Consider the following 8,805-nt stretch of genomic DNA (forward strand, 5'->3'; position numbering starts at 1 on the left):
ATGCTGTCTGGACACGTGGCCTTGGACTGTGGCTTGCACCCTCCCTTGGCAGGCCAGACTGGTCTTCAGAATGCTTTGGGATCATCCTTCATTGCCACAGGGAACCTCCATGCCTCTTAACACTTGTCTTCAGACGACTGGCACTGCTGAGGTATCCTCTGTTCTTGAAGAGCGTAATCTTGGAGCCAAAACCTCTGTTGACTGTGAAGAAACAGGTGTGTCTCAAGTATTGATGATAGTATTGGTTGAATACATGGGCTGAGGAATGTTCAAGCAGACGAAATGGTAGTGTTTTCTTCAGGCTTAAAGGGTATGTTTCAACTTGGGAACTGACAATGTTGGTTTTGTTGTGTTTGGACATGATAAACTAATTAAGGAAGGAGATACTGTGAAGAGGACGGGAGCCATTGTGAATGTTCTAGTTGGTGAGAAGCTACTGGGTTGTATAGTAGATGCCCTTGGTAATGTCACTGATGAAAAGGATCCAGTTGGTTCCAAGACCCAATGGTGAGTTGGCCTGAAAGCCCCTGGCATCATTTCTCCAATCTCTGTGCAGAAACCAGTGCAGACTGGCATTAATGCTGTGGATAGCTTGGCGCTGATTGGTTGTGGTCAGTACAGGCTGACGATTGGTGACTGACAGACTGGCAGAACATCAATGATTGACATAATTATTAACCAGAAACATTTCAGTGATGGATCTGATGGAAAGAAGCAGCTATACTATATCTACACTGCTATCGGTCAGAAGAGATCCACTGTTGCCCAGTTGGTGAAAACACTTACAGATGTGGATGCCATGAAGAACACCAGTGTGGTTTCAACCACTGCTGCTGACACTGCCCTCCATCAGTACCTGACTCCTTATTCTTGCTGTGCTGTGGGAGAGCATTTTAGGGATAATGGCAAACATGCTTTGATCATCTGTGATGAATTATCCAAGCAGGCTGGTGCCTCTGCTGGTCTACAGACCACTCAGCTACTCGTGAGGTCCAGCCTGATGATGTGTTCTACTTACACTCCCGTCTACAGGAGAGCAGACATAATGGACGATTCTTTTGGTGGTGGCTCCTTGACTTCTTTACCAGAAACACAAGCTGGTGATGTGTCTGCTTACATTCCAACGAATATCGTTCCTATCAGTGATGGACAGATCTTCTTGGAAACAGAATTGTTCTACAAAGGTATCTGCCCTACCATTTACATTGTTTTTTCTGTGTCCTACGTCAGAAATGCTGCCCACACCAGGTCTGTGAAGCAGGGCCAGGCACCGTGAAGTCAAAATTGGCTCCTATGGTGAGGTTGCTGAGTTTGCCCAGTTCAGTTCTGACCTCCATGCTTCTACTCGACAACTCTTGAGTCGTCGTGAGTATCTGAGTTGCTGAAGCAGGGACAATATTCTATGGCTGTTGAAGAACTCGCAGCTCTTACGCTGGGTTAAGTGAGTATCTTGGTAACTGGGGCTGTTTCTATTTGTGTGTGTGTGTGTTTTGTTTTTGGTTTTGCTGAAGTATTTAAAAGCACATCTTAGATGGCATGCTATTTTACCCAGCCACTTCACTATGCTTTGAAAGACAAAATTTTTTTCCTTAGATAACCGCAAATCCATTTTTACATCTAACAAAGGAAATAAAACATTTCTGAGGTTTTAATATAAACTATTAACATTTCTCCAATTGTCTCAAGAAATGCCTTTTTACAATTATGTTTTTCAGATCAGAGTCCAAACAAGGTCCACATCTTGAATTTGGTTCTTAGGGTCTCTAGGATCTCTTTTCATCTGGAGGACTGCTCCTTTTCCCCTCCCTTATTCCATTTACTCCTTTTTTTTTTTTTTTTTTTGTAGTACGTGGGCCTCTCACTGTTGTGGCCTCTCCCGCTGCGGAGCACAGGCTCCGGACGCGCAGGCTCAGCGGCCATGGCTCACGGGCCCAGCCACTCCGCGGCATGTGGGATCTTCCCGGACCGGGGCACGAACCCGCGTTCCCTGCATCGGCAGGCAGACTCTCAACCACTGCGCCACCAGGGAAGCCCCTCCATTTACTTCTTGAAGAAAGTGGGTCAGTAGTCCTGCTGTCTAGAAGTGAGATCTAAAGACTCGATTAAATTCTGTTTCAAGTTTTGACGAGACTAGCTGTAGGTGATGTTACAGACTTTATATTGTTTCATCACCTGGAGAACCACATAGTGTCAGGTTGTCTCACGTTTGTAGTAATGCTTAATTCAGGTGGTGACAGCGTAGTTCCTTCATTGTGAAGTTTCCCAACAGTCTTTTAACTAATGATTTTAATATCTATTGATGACTATTGTCTGATTCATTTTGAAATAGGGGTTGCAAGATGGTGATTTTCTAATTTGATCATTACTTCTACATTTATTAGCTAGAAGTCTTCTGTATAGAAAAACTTTTCTGCATCCTTTAGGCTTATTTGGTTACCCTGAAATACTGTTCATACCGAAAAGACAGGAAAGATCTTTAATTATTTCCTTTAAATTATCCAATTTCAGAGTAATGTGTTGGTTACCTAGCAACCTCCATGCTGTCCAAAGAATCTCTCTCTCTGTCTTTTTCCTTTTTTGCATGTCACTACGAACTCATGGCTTTACACATTCAATGTATTTCTATCAGTTGCAGTTGTTTGATACTCACATTATTCTATTTTGGCCACAAGGGGGAACATTTTGATCTTTTCTGTATTTATTTAATATGGCAATATTAGCTTTTGATAGCTTCCTTGCTTTCTATCATAATGTGGTATCCCAAGCTCAGTTGGTACATTTCCTGGAATTGACTGTTGATAAAAAACCCTGAGTCCTTTTAGTGTGTGAAGGTGTTTTGAGACCAGAGTATGGAATTCTTGTTGCTACTTGATTATCATTGTTAATTGGCCCTTCAGTGGACAGTTAGAAAATAAGTACCTTTTTAAAAATAAAGTTACAAGTTTATACTGATATTTACAACCACAATTTAAAATTACAAGGTTTTTTAACTGACATTTTGATGCTGAACATTAGTCCTTAGCAGCTTTAACATAGTTTCTTAGTTGTATTATGTTAAAATATATTCATGTTAATAATAATACAATTGTTACTATTAACAATAAGAATACTAAGTGACATTAGGTATTTTAAGATTTGTTTGCCCTTTTAATATTTTTGTCCTAGGAATGTATTGCACTAAAAAGTGTATAGTCAGAGTATTTTGTTCTAAGATCAATTGGAATAATTCTTTTCTCTGCGTGATTTTGTTACCAAACTGATATACCATTAGGTTCATTTGTTTCAGTTAGTTTTCAACTTCTAGGCATTGGTTTTTATTTTCTTAAATTTAGTTTTGTGTTTTGTGTACTACCTCCTTCTTGAAGCAGTTCTTTAAAAAATTTTTTTATTGACATATAGTTGGATTTATAATGTTGTGTTAGTTTCAGGTGTACAGCAAAGTGATTCAGTTATACATATATGTACATATATATATTCTTTTTAAGATTCTTTTCCATTATAGGTTATTACAGGATATTGAGTATCGTTCCCTGTGCTATATTGAATATTACTATATTTGTATATAATAATATATATTGCTATACTGAAATACTTCCTTTAATTTTCTTTTGGGACACTACTTTTTCTTACATTTTATTTTTATTTTTTTTCTGTCTCACTTGGGGCTTCGATTAAGTCTCCTTTCCTGGTTCTTCCTCCTCTTCCTGCTCTTAACTTTGGAGTGTACCAGGACCTCTCCTCTGTTTATATTCATTTCCTAGTGAATGCATCTTGTCCCATGCTTTTAAATACCACCTATTTTCTGATCACTCACAAATTTATATCTCTGCCTGGGCTTCTTCCTTGAATTGCAGATCTAGGTATACAACTTTTTATTCACTATTGGCACTTGAATGTCTAGTAGGACGTCTAGACTTAGCATATCCAAAGATGAGCCCTCAATTTCCATCCAGCTGTTCCTCTGGCAGTCTCCCCTGTTTCAGTAAATGGCAACTCTATCACCTTGCTCAGGCCTAATACCTTGAAGTCATCTCTGATTCTTTTCTCTCAAATCCTGTACCCAATTCACCAATATATCCTGTCAGCTTCTACCTTTGAAATATATTAAGAATCCAATCAATCCTCCATTTCTCACCAAGTCCACTGCCATCACCCCCAACTAAGCTGCTGTAAATTCACCTGGATTATTGTAATGGCCTCATAACAGGTCTTCCTGTTTCCATCCATGCTTCTTTACAAGGTATTCTCTACTTGGCAGTCAGAGTAAGCTGTTAAAAGTCATTCCTTTGTTCAAAACTCTCCAGTACAGTCCTTCAAAATAATCTAGGTTTGGGGAAGGTGGATAGAGGTATAGATGGCCATGTATTGCTAATCGCTGAAACTGAGCGATGGCAACTTTAAATTCATTATATTTTTCTTTTATTTTCATATACATTTGATACATAAAACAAAATCCAAACTCTTCAAAGGCTTTACAGTTGTCTGTAACTGCACCAATATGGTAGCCACTAGCCACATGTGGTTACTGAGCACTTGAAATGTGCTAGACTGAATGTAGATGTACTGTGAGTATAAAATACACAATGGATTTTAAAGACTTCTTAAGAAGGAAAAAACGTAAAATACCTCATTAATATTTTGTTATATTGATTATGTATCGAAATCATATTTTGGATATGGTGCTTCCAATAAAATACAGTATTAAAATTAATTTCATTTTGGACTTCCCTGGTGGTCTAGTGGTTTGGACTTGGTGCTTTCACTGCTGTGGCCCCGGGTTCAATCCCTGGTCGAGGAAGATCCCACAAGCTGAGTGGCGTGGCAAAAAAAAAATTGTTTCTTTGTATTTTTAAAAATATGGCTGCTAGAAGATCTTTGTATGTGGCTCACATCATCTTTCCATTGGATCTGTGGCCATGCTTTCTCTCTGAACTTATCTCCTACGTTTTTCTCTCTCCTTATTTTTTTTTGGCCACGCGGCTTGTGGGATTTTAGTTCCCCGACCAGGGATTGAACCTGGGCCCTCGGCAGTGGAAGCGCAGAGTCCTAACCACTAGACCTCCAGGGAGGTGCCTTTTCCTCTCCTTAGCTCACACCACTCCAACCACACCGATCTCTCTGCTTAGAACAAGCAGAATACATTTCTGTCTCGGGACCTTTGCACTTGCTAACCTGTCTGCCTGGAGGTCCCTTTCTCAGTGTCCTGTGACTCACTCTCTTGTTTCCTTCAGAGATACTTACCTGATCTGTATAACACCTCATCCCCTTCCCTCTCTATTCCCCTTAATCTGCTTTCTTTTTCTTTGTAATACTTATCACTACTGACTTGTGTTTTGTTAATTTGTATTCCTGTATCCTGAGCACCTAGCATAATGCTTATACAGCGTAGGGCTTTTGGTAACAGTTTGTGGAATGGATGTCTATAGATTGTGCAAGTAATTATGTTAAGTTCAATACTGATTTCTTCTGCAATAAGGTTCAGGTTTCCTAAATATATAAAGGGTAAAAATTATTAGAGTAAAATAAACTTTAATTATAACTACATGAAATTCCCTGCATGAGGAAACAGATGCTTTATAAAATGATATGATAGCTACTTTATTCCCTTCAAAGGAATTAAGGTAAAATAACCTTATACTAAATAATTTTTATGTATTTGTATAATTAGTAAGATGGAGAGTTTAGAGATACTTAGGAGATATTCAAGAAAGTAAACAAAATACAGACCAAGACTTACTTAAGGGTCAGAAATGTTTTTTATCCAGTAGATAATATCCAGTTTCTCCAAGGAGTTTTCCAAATTCTCTTATTAGTCTGGCATTTTTATTGTATTCATGGTAACCCAGTAAAGTGGGCTATGTCAAGGAGCTTAGAAATTTTTTTGGATACACTGAAATTTTTCTTGTGTTAGTAATTATAACTTGCTCTGTTTATAAAATAACTTTTGAAGGCAGCCATTGTTTTTTATTTAAAATTAAAACTATGAAGGAGGGAAAGGAACCAAAAAAAGGAGAAATGAGAAAGGAATATTTTTAATTTATTATCTTCATTTTAAAATATAAGATGACTAAATGTACCAATGAAATAATTTAAAAGCAAGGATATCTTTTCCTTATCTGAATATACTTGCAAATTCTATTTTAATTTTAAACAGTCTTGGTCACAGCATCCCTTCAACTGTAACAGGAAAAATGAAATGACACCAACAAGGTATGTGACAACTTGAGTTGTGAAATTTCAATAGGCAAAACTGACGAATCAGGGCTAGCATTATATTAAAGACGTTTAACTAAGACGTTTGAAGTACATCCTCAGTGATTTTTTTGTTTTTTCCTCAGTGATATTTTGGAATATTATTTTGTGCTTGTTTAACAAACATTTACTAACTGTATATTGTATGTCAACACTGTACCAACTACCCAAGGTTACAAAACTATACTTTCAGAGTGGCTGTCCTTCACTGAGTGCTAATTAAATGTCAAGTAAGTTTACAGAGATTATTTTAGTTAATCCTCGCAAAAGAGGTAATTTTATTACTCTCAGTATTCCAATGAGGGAATAGAGGCTTTCCAAAGAGTTCTGTTTTCAAAAAGTTTGCCATGTAGAGCGATGAGAATAGCAGTAGATAGAATATAAAGTGCTAAATGCTACAATAAAGAAAGGGTGCAGAGGAAGGGTTGCCTTTGGAATTGGGAATGAGGAAAGCCTTCCAGAGAACAGGATACTTGTTCTGAATTTGAAAGGTAGGGAGGAGTTTGCATGGTGAAGAGTGGAGAATATTGCCAGCATATGCAAAGACATTGAACTCTGAAATGATTTGAGCATTAGTGAGAACTTTTCTATAAGCCTTTGATTTATTCATCATCTACCACACATTCTGTATTTCCATATTCAAACAAAGATCTGGCTTAGGCAATGAGGAATCATCTGATTGAGTTATCAAGGGCTGGAGTGCTGGCAGGGCTTGTTCGTATTAGCATATGGGTTAGAACTTCACGTCCTAGGCTTGGGCCTTAACTTGGCAGGTCTCCTGGGGGTAGATTCCACACTGAATAGCAGAATGGCTAAGAAAACAAATTCTTGTGCCAGACTGGGTTTAAATCGCAGCTCTGCCACTTCTAACCAGCGGATGTGACCTTGGGTATGTTACCAGACATTTTTATGCCTCAGTATCTTCATTTGGAAAATGAGAACAATAATGGCAGAACCTACTTCATCATAGGATTGTTACGAGGATAAAAGAAGTTAATAGATACAAAGCTCTGAGAATAGTGCCTGGTACATAGGAAGCTCTGTATAAGTACTAAGTACTAGTATTACTTGAGACTAGTATTTAAACAAAAATGCTACTTTGTTCATTTAGAGTGAACTTTGTTCTTTTCTCATGGTGCTAAGAGTCTCCTAGGTCCTACTTTTTTGGTATTAAGATGCCTGAGATGCTAAATTTTGAATCAGAAAGTTGTTTGCTGGGAATCGGCATAGAATATTTGTCCTAGGTCCTGGTAAAGGCCAGTGAGATATCTCTCCACCATAACAGAAACATTCTCTGTTCGTTGGGTTACATCGCCCAGAATCATTATCTTACTCCTTTGTTGCTATCTGCCAGGCCAGATATAGCTAGTGGGTTCAGAGTCGAATGGAGATAAAACTTGGAAAGAACCCCTGAAGTGCTAGTTGTTAAGCCAGGATCTTTTTGATAAGACACGCAGGGTGACCTATCTGAGGCACTGCTGTCTACTCTACAGCCCCTGTGGTGGAAAATGGCTGGGGTTTCCCTGCCTTGGAAGGACTTGGAGCAATTCCTGTAGTTCCTTGATTACTACAATGTCCCTGATAGACTAGAGACAAGGAAGGCTTTTTTACAGAACTCTTGATGCATTCTTTAGAACCCTCAGCTAAGTAAACTAGCTCAGGACTTTGCTTGGAGCTCTCAAAGACATGTTTCAACTTTGCTGAATTCATTTATTAGTTCTAACAGTTTTGGGGGTGAGTTTTTAGGGTTTTCTATATATAATATCACGTCATCTGCAAACAGAGACAGTTTTACTACTTCCTTTCTGATTTGGATCCTTATTATGTCTTTTTATTGCCTAATTGCTCTGGCTAGTACTTCTAGTACTATGTTTAATAAAAGTGGCAAGAGTGGGCATGTGTGTTTTGCTCCTGATCTTAGAGGAAAAACTTTCTTACCACTGAGTATGATGTTAGCTGTGGGCTTATCATATATGACCTTTCTTATGTTGCGAAACATTCTCTCTGTGCCTAGTTTGTTGACAGTTTTTATCATGAATGGATTTCAGATTTTGTCAAGTGCTTTTTCTGCATCTGTTGAGATGATCATACAATTTTTAACCTTCATTTTGTTGTGTGATGTATCATATTAATCTCCTTTGACTGTTGTTGCAGGTGTGTGCTTCTGGCCACATCTTGCCTGTTCTATATATCTATATATAATTATATATATTTGAATGAAACCCATCACATATACAGATGCCATGTGCACATAACCATAATAATAATTGGCAAGGTTAAGCCAGAGGAGGCCTGATCCTCAGAGAGTTGTGGAGTTGGTTAATAGAACACAGTTCCTTTAGGAGTGAAATGGATGGACAATAACAAAGGAATTTACTCAATATGTATCATTAAAATAAATCCACCTCAGGAGGCTGAGAGGAGTTGCTCCAATAAAGTCACGCTCTCTTGTTCTGTTTCCAAACTTGAGTCAGTTTCTCAACCCAGAAACCATTGACTGAGGAAAAGTTATGTCCCCAGGAGAAGGACACTGCAACGCATGTCAAATACACG

General features: G+C 38.3%; 1 pseudogene; it reads left to right on the forward strand.

Annotated features, from left to right (window-relative positions):
* Positions 1 to 2,256, forward strand: LOC115853587 (ATP synthase subunit alpha, mitochondrial-like; annotated as a pseudogene).
* Positions 2,257 to 8,805: the final 6,549 nt, after the last annotated feature.

The sequence above is a fragment of the Globicephala melas genome, chromosome 9 (genome assembly GCF_963455315.2).
Source record: "Globicephala melas chromosome 9, mGloMel1.2, whole genome shotgun sequence".
Classification (NCBI taxonomy): domain Eukaryota; kingdom Metazoa; phylum Chordata; class Mammalia; order Artiodactyla; family Delphinidae; genus Globicephala; species Globicephala melas.